Source organism: Plectropomus leopardus, chromosome 15 (assembly GCF_008729295.1).
Source record: "Plectropomus leopardus isolate mb chromosome 15, YSFRI_Pleo_2.0, whole genome shotgun sequence".
In the NCBI taxonomy this organism is placed as follows: Eukaryota; Metazoa; Chordata; class Actinopteri; order Perciformes; family Serranidae; genus Plectropomus; species Plectropomus leopardus.
This window is the reverse complement of record NC_056477.1, coordinates 12,249,785-12,264,403: the sequence shown is the minus strand read 5'-3', so window position 1 is coordinate 12,264,403 and position 14,619 is coordinate 12,249,785.

Here is a 14,619-nt window from a genome sequence, read left to right as displayed (position 1 = left end):
TTCTCTGCGTTACTGTTGAAACATGGTTTAAAAAAAAAAAAAACCAAAGCGATTGTTTTCAAGTAATTATAAACTAAAGCAAATATACTCAATTTATATTCAATTTCTGCCAAAATATCCTCCTAAATCCTACAGACTGGACCTTTAACCTGACACCATTGCTGCCAACTGATTTTAGGTGGCAGCATACAGACCCCGTAACCTAAACTTGTGTGAGGCTGAGCGTGTGCAGGGAGTTGTTGTAGGAAAACGTGCACAAGCGCTTCGCTTGATGAGAAAAATGCTGTAAAGCAGGTTGTTGCTGCAGCTGCTGGAGCTGTGTTAACAGTCACTTCCTGCTTTAAAGGTCAGCTCTGCAAATAGCGGGTGGGACCTGAGGTAGGGAAGTGATGGAAGGATTATTATTAAAAGTTCAACCGAGGGCGGCGAGCCCACTTCAAACAAATGAGTGACTCAACTGAGGGGGGGCTGAGCGTCCACAGTTCATTAACGTCAGTGAAGAAAAACATGTAAATCTTTTGATTATCTGCAAGTTTGCTTTCATTCAAACTTGACTTGCTAATTGAAATTCACACAACTGAGCTTTTACTTGTACAGATTTTTTGTTTTTGATATTTCTGCCAAGTAACAGCACATTTCCTGAATGGATTTCAATGCAAACTGACCTCTGAACTCTGATAAAAACACTAACATTTATGAGCCAAAATCAGCCTGACCTCGCACCAAACCACCAGTGTTGCATGCATAGTAGCTGCGGCTGGCTAATCAAGGCGTTCTCCACATGAAATGAGCAGAGGAAGGAAAAGGCTACCAGCCCAGGAGGGAGGAGCGCGAGGCCTCGGGTAGACGGCTCCGCTCGCAGGCTTGTGCGACTCCACCAAATGAAAGAGTAACAGGATTAAGGAGCATGTCACTGTGATAGCAGAGCATAGAGTGGCAAGACCCGGGCTAAAGCATGGCCCAAAGTCTCCTGATAATAAAATAAAGTATGAATTAAACATACATATATTAAAAAAAATGTTCCACCCCCAGAGGCAGGCAGTCACATAATCCCCTTCTGCTCTATTAAGACTCTGTCCTCGGCTCTTTCGTGTTGATAGAGACATCAAAGCCAAACCAGTGCAGCGTCAAATGAGACAGGCAGCAGTCGCAGGGGCCCGACTGTAATTGGCTGAGCTAAAAAGGAGGGAGAGACTCTGCTAGATTAATAATGAATGTGCTCTGCTGGGTTGAGAGACCAGAGAGAGATGCCTCAGCTCTCCACAGGCAGGCGAGACTGAAGAGGGCTGACTTCAGTTGAGCTCGAGCGTGACGGTCTTCCTCATCGCAGACACAAACACAGACGCACAGCGGCATCTGAAATATTAATCTAATCAATGTATGGCTTTATTTGTATGTCATAAGCACGGGCTGCTCTATAAGTTTGATTTTTTGCATCAAACGCCTATCTTGAGATGAGACAAAAAATGGAGAAGCGAGATATGGATGGAGGAATATAGACTTTTGTGTGACTGAATCTGAATTTTCCTCTATTATGTGGGACAGATATTTTACATCCAGCCACATGAAAATACAATACGATAGACCAGTGGTTCCCAACTGGTTGGTTGCGGTCCAAAAGTGGGTCGCAGGTCCACTTTGAATCGCAAGCAAGTGAATTGTGGCGACGTCATGTTTGTGAAAAACTGTCTTTTTTATTTTTGATATATATATTATTTCATAGAGCCTCCCTCTACAAAATTCATGTGTAATTTCTGGTACTATTCAGACAGCATCCAGGGTTCCCACGGCCACGAAATTCCTGGTAAAGTTATGAAATTAGGAAAACTGTTTTGCAGGCTTTGAAATGGTTTGGAATTAATGGAATGTTTTAGAAAAGCTTTGAGTAGAAATTGTTTTGGCTGTTGTATAAATTCTATTCATAAAATGCTAAAACATTACGTCAAAGATGTTATATAAAATCTGGTGCTGTGCTGCGTTATGGGATTTTCTTTTTCTACCCCCCCAAAAAGAGGAGTGGTCTTGACGTTTTGTGAAGAACCAGTATGTGCTGGTCTGGCCCTTACTAGTTGGTGGCAGGAATGTCTAACTTGTAAGTACAGATAGCAAGCACTAGCAGTTTTCTGATCTGCAAACACCAAGGAAGTGCATGTCCATAGGCTTGCCCATTTTTTAAACTACTTAAAGTCGTGGAAATGGGGTGAAACATTATGGAAACGTTCCAGAAAGATTTTTAGAATTTAATGGTGGACATTTTTGGGGACCCTGTGAATCAAACAAGTATTTCACTTTAATTTAACCCTGCTTTATAGAATGTGACTTGCTCATCAAAGGGGAAATGGTTGTTTTATTGCTGTGCTGATGCCTTTATAATGATCTTTTCTGAAAATGCCATTAGGAATATCTTTGTTTTTCTGACAGTACTGGGACAGGAGTCAGTGGTGCAAATATGTCTTCTGAAAAAAACTGTGTGAAGTTATTGTTACACGAGCAACTATGCTTTATTATCCCTCTCCAATAACTGTTTCATTGAACAAAATGTTGCATAATGGGGGAGTAAACTGAACAGGCTGGAGCTAGCCTGGCTGGGTCGCGAGTTAGCAGTCAGCCCGCCACAGCTAACAAAAGTTCACCAACTAACCCTTTGTTTCATGTGACTCTACCAACCTTCAAGATGCAACCGTGTACCACTTTCTGGTTAGTGGTTGTTTTTTTTTCTTTTTCTTTTTTTTTTTAGATTATTTTTTTTGGGCTTCTATTGCCTTTAATTGACAGGACAGTGTGAGCGTGAAAGGGGGAGAAAGAGAGGGGGAGACATGCAGCAAAGGGCGCCGCTCTATTCACTGAGCCACCAGGCGCCCCGGTGGTTGTTTTTTCTGACATATTTCTTCATTATTATGACTTAGCTTCTCCTATTAGCGGTTTACCATGAGCATTTATCACGTTTCATTTGTCATTTTTTGCTTTTGTCATGTTTTTTTTGTCGAGTATGGCCTTTAGTCCATGCATGAAACTGCTGTGAAAAGAAAAAAAAAGCTAACACCAAAATATAGAGATTTAAGCCTAGTATTATGTCCAAATGAGGGGGTGGGGGAGTGTGTGTGGTGGTCAGTCTGGCCTACAAAGAGAAGATAAGCCCAAGCTGGTAACCCCATTTCCCTTCCATCTGTTGGTAGCAGTTGTAGAGCATGGCTGCACTCACCAGGACCTGGCAACCCATCCCCCAAGCCCTCTTTCTCTGGCTGACTGCACAGCTGTGTTGCGTTTGGATTAGGCCAAGAATAAAACAGGAAGTAGAAATTAAACAAAAGCTTAAACACACACACACAGAAACACACACTCTCACACAGGCAGTGTAAGTTACCAAAGACTCAGCAGCAGCGCGAGTGACAGCCTGTGGAAAAAGTGCACACACCCACATGTGTAGACCATCGCACACAAATATACTACAGTATGAACAAAGTCATACTCTGCCTCCCACAGACTCACATAAGCCCAGGCAGGACCACAGGCATATCATTTCTCCGTGCCCACACTCATGCTCACACATATGGTCTTTTTACATGCTAAGTGCCTCCGCGCCTCTCCTCCCCTCTTCATGGTGGTCTGTGGAAAACTAGCAAACAATCAGCCTTGGAGCATGCCAGTGTAATGATGCTAATATGGGAGTATTTTGGTTATGAGGTGACGTGCAAACGTCATATTCATAACACAAATTAGACAAAGATGACAGAAGTAGCTTTGATTACTTAGGCGTTAACTTTGATTATCATTCAGACATGTAGAAACACTTTGTTTTTGGCAGATTTTTAAATAAATTCACTACAGGGGATAATTCAGATTTTTTTAAATGGGGTTGTATGGGATACTTATCCATAGACGGTATATCACAAACATTAAATGTCAGTCTGCATGTCCCCAGTTTGGAGAAGCAGTCGAGTCAAACATGGAAGCTATGCAATGTACTGCTGTGAATGGGGTCTGCAATAAGAAGTATTTTAGAGAAGCAGAGAGCAAGAAGTATTTTAGCCACCTAAAAGAAATCAGTATCACTTTAAGTGAGTGCTATATTGAGAGTTTTTTTCACAGTTTTATCTTTGTGTCAGACAGCGAGTGCGTTTACATGCACAAAATTGTCTGGGTTCTGCCTTTATTCTGAGAAAATAATACTCCTACTAAGCTGTTAACATGGCTAATAAAAATGAAAGTTTACATACAACTGTGCATACTCTGATTAACATGCCCTAACATGTCATTTAATATGTCAAAATATGGATAAGTAGATCAGCTGGAGCCACTTGTCATTTTGCTTCTTTGCATCTAAATAGGATGCTTTCAGGTTTCCTCCGAGTGGCTCACTTGTAGGACCATGTAAGCTCAGTCTTCCTCCTTTTAATTCTTTCAACCACTTTGTTGAAAGGTCAGCGCTGTTATATCTGTGCATATATAAAAACCTGTTGACATCTAAGTCTTTCATAATCTTTAGAAGCACGTGTTTTTTTTTTTCCTAACCAGAAATGAGGGCTTCTCTGCTTACATTTCTATCCTAACTGTGCAATCTTATGGTGACTTGGTTTGCCTACGCGTCCATGAAAATGCACAGAGCTGACCGTAAATAGACTATTGGCTGTGTTACAAACTGCAGTACATAACCTCAATTAAGACACATATACCGAATTGGCTGATACATGCTGAAATAATGCTATTATCACCCGAATAATACCAGCATATCCCATGTCCTAATTGGAAAATGCTTGATTCTGAAAATGGCCTAATTCTGAATATCAAAACAGAAAATTCTTTGTATATGGACCAGACTCCACTGAGAAAAACTGTTATTCAACATCGCTGAACATAGGAGCTGCTGGTCTACCCCTGCCTCAATCAGTTATTTTATTTGTGTTATTGTGTGACATTGGTGGATTCAAACTAGCCCTTTTTTAACAATAGACTAAGTGATCAAGGTAACAGTAGATCAGCATCCTCTGTGTTAAGCGAGCTAAAAGAACTTTTTCTCAATGGAGTCTGGTGGCTTTGGCAGCAGCATAGGTGGGGAACTAAAGTCTTTAAGGGCTTCCCCGTTGGCTGTCTGGCGGTAAGGTTAAGCAGTGAAAATTCCTATAATATAGCATACATTTAAGCTTTTAGAATGTTTTTCCCTCTATAGGACTTTTTTAGGTGATTAAAATACGACTTGTTGCTGACTCCAGTCTACAGCAGTACATTGCTTAGCTTTTGTGTCATTCTCCTGCCTGCTTCTCCAAATTGGGTGCATGCTGACATGTACCATTAGTACTATATTGTCTATGGACCTCATACAACCCCACTTCAAAAAATCAGAACTTTCTCTTTAAAGGTAAAATCCCATTGTGTTACTTTAAAGGAGATTAAGATGAATTATAAAACAATTAGTGCTTTAGAATATTATCAGACTCATGTTGTAGTTTTAATTTTTTTCTTATGAAAGAATCTTGATTAATGCCTTTTAGGTCAAACTGAAAGAAAACCTTGTGCTGAAAGCAGCAGGAGACTCATCATATTAGTAATAAATAGTATCCAACCTGCATAAATCTGAATAAAACCTTAACAAGAATACATTAGGTTTTTAGAAATTATCACTGTGTTATCCTTGTATAACATTTTAGCTCATTATTTTTACTGTTGTGAACTCGCTCCAACTTTCAGCGAATCCTCTACATGGTTTCTCTTTTTGTGTGAATGCACCAAAATAGCCCGGCGACAGCACACAGGAACTATGGTGAATAAGGGAAGTGGAATTGGGAAGAAAAAGGAGATGTTTGGAAACATGTAGTTGTACGCATCAAGCAGCACCACAGACTTAGTCGAGCTGGCAAGGTGCATTTGATGGAAATCCATTAAAGTGCTTCTCGTCATGAGTTGGACGAACTGTTAATGAATATACGGTAAATGTTTTCAGATGTTATTTTTACTGTCAAGACCTGAGTCAACTAATGAGTCACACCGGCTCTGTTTTTCTGTGTGTGTGTGTGTGTGTGTGTGTGTGTGTGTGTTTGTTGACATGGATATGCCAGCATGCTTGTCAGTCTGTGTGTGTGTGTTTATGTGTCCTCATGAATAAGAGAAGCACATGGAAACACTTACTGTATTGCTGTAGCTGCTGACCCCCCTCCCCTTCGTCTACAGCACGCACACACAGAGTCATTCTCTCTATGTGATCAATGAAGAGCACATGTGTGTCCATTGTACTAAATAATGCTCAACATGCGCAGCCTGAGGCAAAAAACATGGACAGAAGCGTATCAGCTTTACCACAGAGCTCTACATACAATGTGCACACACATTTCTACAACAGGAACCTGCATTGTGTTTAGGGAAGCCAGTGGTGAAAAACGCTCCCGCCTCAGGGCTTTTATGTATATCTGTGTGTGCATATGAAAATGTACGTTCATACACCAGAGTGTGTGCATTTATCAGACTTTACTTTGACAAGCTCTGCTCTCTACCTGACTTTTACCCTGAAATCTTAGAGTGGGTGTAATCCTTCCCCCAAGCCTACTCCTACTCCTCCTTGCTCTCTTCCCTCTCTCCATCTAGTGTCACCGTGAGGGTAATATGAGGCATATGGCTGCTGATGACAGTCCCTAATCCTTACACTGATGACTGATAGTTACCCGTGCGCTCCTCATCCCCATCTCATCCTTATATGCCAAGAACAAGAGAGTTGGAGATGCAGGCGAGTCGTCTGACACTCTTTGCTCAGCCTCTTGAGTCCCTGCACTGTCTGTCTCCCCCAGTTGAGAGTCATTATCTCAAATGACTGTTGTAAGAGCAGCTGAGTGTCACAATATGAATGTGATAGTATAGCATGTCATTCAAAGGATGATTAATGCAGGTTTAGGTTGTTTTTAAGTGTTTTTGGTACATGTCATTTGATATTTTTGCCATACTATAGCCTTGCTTTTTGGGTCATTTTTTCAACATGACAAAATATGGTGTTTTTGTTCTTTATTGCAACTTTCTATGTTATGGCGTGCTTTGGCATGCTATTTAATGCAGGTTTGAGTGGTTTTTAAGTGTTTTTGGGACATGCCCTTTTTACACATTTTTGCCATACTATAGCCTTGCTTTTTGGGGTCATTTTTTTGACATGCCAAAATATGGTGTTTTTGTCCGTTTTTGCAACTTTCTATGCTATAGCGTGCTTTGGCACGCTATTTAATGCAAGTTGAAGTTGTTATTAGGTGTTTTTTGGGACATGTCATTTTTTGACATTTTATCCATAACATTGCTTTTGGGGTCATTTTTTCGACATGCCAAAATATGGTGTTTTTGTTCTTTATTGCAACTTTCTATGCTATGGCGTACTTTGGCACGCTATTTAATGCAGGTTTGAGTGATTTTTGAGTGTTTTTGGGACATGCCCTTTTTACACATTTTTGCCATACTATAGCCTTGCTTTTGGGGTAATTTTTTCGACATGCCAAAATATGGTGTTTTTGTCCGTTTTTGCAACTTTCTATGCTATAGCATGCTTTGGCACGCTATTTAATGCAGGTTGAAGTTGTTTTTAAGTGTTTTTGGGACATGTCACTTTTTGACATTTTTGCCATACTATAGCCTTGCATTTTGGGTCATTTTTTCGACATGCCAAAATATGGTGTTTTTGTCCGTCCGTTTTTTTGCAACTTTCTATGCTATGGCGTGCTTTGGCACGCTATTTAATGCAAAATTTGTTGTTTTTAAGTGTTTTTGGGACATGTCATTTTTTGACATTTTTGCCATACTATAGCCTTGCTTTTTGGGTCATTTTTTTTCAACATGCCAAAATATGGTGTTTTTGTCCCAAAAACAGCAACTTTCTATGCTATGGCGTGCTTTGGCACGCTATTTAATGCAGGTTTTTGAGTTGTTTTTAAGTGTTTTTGGGACATGTCATTTTTTGACATTTTTGCCATACTATAGCCTTGCTTTTTGGGTCATTTTTTCGACATGCCAAAATATGGTGTTTTTGTCCGTTTTTTGCAACATTTTCTATGCTATGGCGTGCTTTGGCACGCTATTTAATGCAGTTTTGAGTGTGCAAAAACGTGTTTTTTCCTTGTTTTTGGGACATGCATTTTTTGACATTTTTGATTGTCATTTTTTGAAAAAATATACCTTGCTTTTTGGGTCATTTTTTTTCAAATGTGCCAAAATATGGTGTTTTTGTCCACTTTTTGCAACTTTCTATGCTATGGCGTGCTTTGGCACGCTATTTAATGCAGTTTTGAGTTGCAAAAAACGGACAAAAACACCATACTATAGCCTTGGCATGTCATTTTTTGACCCAAAAAAAAGCAAGGCTATTTTGTCTATGGCAAAAATTCAAAAAATGACATGTCCCAAAAACAGCTAAAAACAACTTAAAACCTGCATTTTAGCGTGCCAAAGTCATTTTTTGACATTTTAGCATAGATAGTTGCAAAAACGGACAAAAACACCATATTTTGGCATGTCGAAAAATGACCCAAAAAGCAAGGCTATAGTATGGCAAAAATGTCAAAAAATGACATGTCCCAAAAACACTTAAAAAAAACAACTTAAAACTTGCATATTTAGCGTGCCAAAGCACATGGCATAGCAAAGAAAAGTTGCAAAAACGGACAAAAACACCATATTTTGGCATGTCAAAAAAATGACCCAAAAAAAGCAAGGCTATAGTATGGCAAAAAATGTCAAAAAATGGACATGTCCCAAAAAACACTTAAAAACACAACTTCTATGCATTAAATTTGGCGTGCCAAAGCACGCCATAGCATTTAGAAAGTTGCAAAAACGGACAAAAACACCCTTGCTTTTGGGGTCATGTCGAAAAAATGACCCAAAAAAAGGCTATAGTATGGCAAAAATGTCAAAAAAATGCTATGGCATGTCCCAAAAAACACTTTTAAAAACAACTTTAAAACTGCATTTAAATAGCGTGCCAAACACGCCATTTTTGAAAGTTTTGCAAAAAAAGGACAAAAAACCCATTTTGGCATGTTGAAAAAATGACCCAAAAAGCAAGGCTATAGTATGGCAAAAATGTCAAAAAAATGACATGTCCCAAAAACACTTAAAAACAACTTAAAACTGCATTAAATAGCGTGCCAAAGCACGCCATAGCATAGAAAGTTGCAAAAACGGACACATGACAAAAACACCCATATTTTAGGCATGTCCAAAAAATGACCCAAAAAGCAAGGCTATAGTATGGCAAAAATGTCAAAAAATGACATGTCCCAAAAAACAGCTTTTTTGAAACAACTTTTTTAAAACTGCATTAAATAGCGTGCCAAAACATAGCCATAGCATAGAAGTTTTGCAAAAAAATGGACAAAAACACCATATTTTGGCATGTCCAAAAAATGACCCAAAAAGCAAGGCTATAGTATGGCAAAAATGTCAAAAAAATGACATGTCCCAAAAACAGCTAAAAAAAAACTTAAACATGCATTAAATAGCGTGCCAAAGACACGCCATAGCATAGAAAGTTGCAAAAAAACGGACAAAAACACCATATTTTGGCATGTCCAAAAAATGACCCAAAAAGCAAGGCTATAGTATGGCAAAAAAAATGTCAAAAAATGACATGTCCCAAAAACACTTAAAAACAACTTAAAATGCATTAAATAGCGTGCCAAAGACACGCCATAGCATAGAAAGTTGCAAAAAAACGGACAAAAACACCATAAATTGGCATGTCAAAAAAATGACCCAAAAAAAAGCAAGGCTATAGTATGGCAAAAATGTCAAAAAATGACATGTCCCAAAAACAGCTTAAAAACAACTTAAAACTGCATTAAATAGCGTGCCAAAGCACGCCATAGCATAGAAAGTTGCAAAAAAACGGACAAAAACACCATATTTTGGCATGTTGAAAAAAAATGACCCAAAAAAAAGCAAGGCTATAGTATGGCAAAAATGTCAAAAAATGACATGTCCCAAAAACACTTAAAAACAACTTAAAACTGCTGCATTAAATAGCGTGCCAAAGACACGCCATAGCATAGAAAGTTGCAAAAAAGGACAAAAACACCATATTTTGGCATGTCGAAAAAAATGACCCAAAAAGCAAGGCTATAGTATGGCAAAAAAAAAAAAAATGACATGTCCCAAACACTTAAAAACAACTTAAAACTGCATTAAATAGCGTGCCAAAGTACGCCATAGCATAGAAAGTTTGCAAAAACGGACAAAAACACCATATTTTGGCATGTCGAAAAAATGACCCAAAAAAAAAAGGCTATAGTATGGCAAAAATGTCAAAAAATGACATGTCCCAAAAACACTTAAAAACAACTTAAAACTGCATTAAATAGCGTGCCAAAACACGCCATAGCATAGAAAGTTGCAAAAAAAACGGACAAAAACACCATAAATTGGCATGTCCAAAAAATGACCCAAAAAGCAAGGCTATAGTATGGCAAAAATGTCAAAAAATGACATGTCCCAAAAAACAAAACTTAAAAACAACTTAAAACATTAAATAGCGTGCCAAAGCACGCCATAGCATAGAAAGTTTGCAAAAAACGGACAAAAAACCATATTTTTGGCATGTCGAAAAAAATGACCCAAAAAGCAAGGCTATAGTATGGCAAAAATGTCAAAACATGTCCCAAAAACAGCTAAAAACAACTTAAACCTGCATTAAATAGCGTGCCAAAGACACGCCATAGCATAGAAAGTTGCAAAAAAAACGGACAAAAAAACACCATATTTTGGCATGTCGAAAAAATGACCCAAAAAGCAAGGCTATAGTATGGCAAAAATGTCAAAAAATGACATGTCCCAAAAACACTTAAAAAAAACTTAAAAAATAGCTGCATTAAATAGCGTGCCAAAGCACGCTATAGCATAGAATAGTTTGCAAAAACGGACAAAAACACCATATATTTTGGCATGTCGAAAAAATGACCCAAAAAAAGCAAGGCTATAGTATGGCAAAAATGTCAAAAAATGACATGTCCCAAAAACACTTAAAAACAACTTAAAACCTGCATTAAATAGCGTGCCAAAGCACGCCATAGCATAGAAAGTTGCAAAAAAAAACGGACAAAAACACCATATTTTGGCATGTCGAAAAAAATGACCCAAAAAGCAAGGCTAGTATGGCAAAAATGTCAAAAAATGACATGTCCCAAAAAACACTTAAAAACACTTAAAACTGCATTAAATAGCGTGCCAAAGTACGCCATAGCATAGAAAGTTGCAAAAAAAGACAAAAACACCATATTTTGGCATGTCGAAAAAATGACCCAAAAAAGCAAGGCTATAGTATGGCAAAAATGTCAAAAAATGACATGTCCCAAAAACACTTAAAAACAACTTAAAACTGCATTAAATAGCGTGCCAAAGCACGCCATAGCATAGAAAGTTGCAAAAACGGACAAAAACACCATATTTTGGCATGTCGAAAAAAAATGACCCAAAAAGCAAGGCTATAGTATGGCAAAAATGTCAAAAAAATGACATGTCCCAAAAACACTTAAAAACAACTTAAAACTGCATTAAAATAGCGTGCCAAAGACACGCCATAGCATAGAAAGTTGCAAAAAAAAACGGACAAAAACACCATATTTTGGCATGTCGAAAAAAATGACCCAAAAAAAAAGCAAGGCTATAGTATGGCAAAAATGTCAAAAAATGGACATGTCCCAAAAAACACTTAAAAACAACTTAAAACTGCATTAAATAGCGTGCCAAAGCACGCCATAGCATAGAAAGTTGCAAAAACGGACAAAAACACCATATTTTGGCATGTTTTTTTGGCAAAAAAAATGACCCAAAAAGCAAGGCTATAGTATGGCAAAAATGTCAAAAAATGACATGTCCCAAAAACACTTAAAAACAACTTAAAACCTGCATTAAATAGCGTGCCAAAGACACGCCATAGCATAGAAAGTTGCAAAAACGGACAAAAAAACCATATTTTGGCATGTCGAAAAAATGACCCAAAAAGCAAGGCTATAGTAGTATGGCAAAAATGTCAAAAAATGACATGTCCCAAAAACAGCTTAAAAACAAAAAACCTGCATTAAATAGCGTGCCAAACACGCCATAGCATAGAAAAAGTTGCAAAAAAAACGGACAAAAACACCATATTTTGGCTGTCGAAAAAATGACCCAAAAAGCAAGGCTATAGTATGGCAAAAATGTCAAAAAATGACATGTCCCAAAAAACACTTAAAAACAACTTAAAAACCTGCATTAAATAGCGTGCCAAAGCACACCATAGCATAGCATAGAAAGTTGCAAAAACGGACAAAAAACACCATATTTTGGCATGTTTTGGAAAAAATGACCCAAAAAGCAAGGCTATAGTATGGCAAAAATGTCAAAAAATGACATGTCCCAAAAAACACTTAAAAACAACTTAAAACTGCATTAAATAGCGTGCCAAAAACGCCATAGCATAGAAAGTTGCAAAAAACGGACAAAAACACCATATTTTGGCATGTCGAAAAAATGACCCAAAAAAGCAAGGCTATAGTATGGCAAAAATGTCAAAAAATGACATGTCCCAAAAACACTTAAAAACAAAACTTAAAACTGCATTTAATAGCGTGCCAAAAACGCCATAGCATAGAAAGTTGCAAAAAGGACAAAAACACCATATTTTGGCATGTCGAAAAAAAATGACCCAAAAAAAAGCAAGGCTATAGTATGGCAAAAATGTCAAAAAATGACATGTCCCAAAAACACTTAAAAACACTTAAAACTGCATTAAATAGCGTGTGCCAAAGACACGCCATAGCATAGAAAAAGTTGCAAAAAAAAACGGACAAAAACACCATATTTTGGCATGTCGAAAAAAATGACCCAAAAAGCAAGGCTATAGTATGGCAAAAATGTCAAAAAATGACATGTCCCAAAAACACTTAAAAACAACTTAAAACTGCATTAAATAGCGTGCCAAAGACGCCATAGCATAGAAAGTTGCAAAAACGGACAAAAACACCCATATTTTGGCATGTCGAAAAAAATGACCCAAAAAAAAGCAAGGCTATAGTATGGCAAAAATGTCAAAAAATGACATGTCCCAAAAACACTTAAAAACAACTTTAAAACCTGCATTAAATAGCGTGCCAAAGACACGCCATACATAGAAAGTTGCAAAAACGGACAAAAAACACCATATTTTGGCATGTCGAAAAAATGACCCAAAAAAAAGCAAGGCTATAGTATGGCAAAAATGTCAAAAAATGACATGTCCCAAAAACACTTAAAAACAACTTAAAACTGCATTAAATAGCGTGCCAAAGACACCATAGCATAGAAAGTTGCAAAAAAAAAAACAACAAAAACACCATATTTTTGGCATGTCAAAAAAAAAATGACACCCAAAAAAAAAGCAAGGCTATAGTATGGCAAAAATGTCAAAAAAAACAATGTCCCAAAAACACTTAAAAAAACAAGGCTTATGGCAAAAATGCATTAAAAAAGCGTGCCAAAAAACGCCAAAAACCTGCATAGCAAAGTTGCAAAAAAAAAAAAAAACGGACAAAAACACCACATAAATTGGCATGTCGAAAAAAATGACCCAAAAAGCAAGGCTATAGTATGGCAAAAATGTCAAAAAATGACATGTCCCAAAAAAAACACTTAAAAACACTTAAAACTGCAAATAGCGTGCCAAAACACGCCATAGCATAGAAAGTTGCAAAAAAACGGACAAAAAAACACCATATTTTTGGCATGTCGAAAAAAAAAATGACCCAAAAAAAAAGCAAGGCTATAGTATGGCAAAAATGTCAAAAAATGACATGTCCCAAAAAACTGAAAACAACTTAAAACTGCATTAAATAGCGTGCCAAGACGCCATAGCATAGAAAAAGTTGCAAAAAACGGACAAAAACACCATATATTTTGGCATGTCGAAAAAAATGACCCAAAAAGCAAGGCTATAGTATGGCAAAAATGTCAAAAAAAATGACATGTCCCAAAAACACTTAAAAACAACTTAAAACTGCATTAAATAGCGTGCCAAAGACACGCCATAGCATAGAAAGTTGCAAAAAAAAAAACGGACAAAAACACCATATTTTGGCATGTCGAAAAAATGACCCAAAAAAAAAGGCTATAGTATGGCAAAAATGTCAAAAAATGACATGTCCCAAAAACACTTAAAAACAACTTAAAACTGCATTAAATAGCGTGCCAAAACACGCCATAGCATAGAAAGTTGCAAAAAAAAAACGGACAAAAACACCATATTTTGGGCATGTCGAAAAAAATGACCCAAAAAAAGCAAGGCTATAGTATGGCAAAAATGTCAAAAAATGACATGTCCCAAAAACACACTTAAAAACAACTTAAAACTGCATTAAATAGCGTGCCAAAGCACGCCATAGCATAGAAAGTTGCAAAAAAACGGACAAAAACACCATATTTTGGCATGTCGAAAAAAAAAAAATGACCCAAAAAGCAAGGCTATAGTATGGCAAAAATGTCAAAAAATGACATGTCCCAAAAACACACTAAAAACAACTTAAAACCTGCATTAAATAGCGTGCCAAAGCACACATACGCCATAGCATAGAAAGTTGCAAAAAAAAAACAAAAACACCATATTTTGGCATGTCGAAAAAAAAATGACCCAAAAAAAGCAGGCTATAG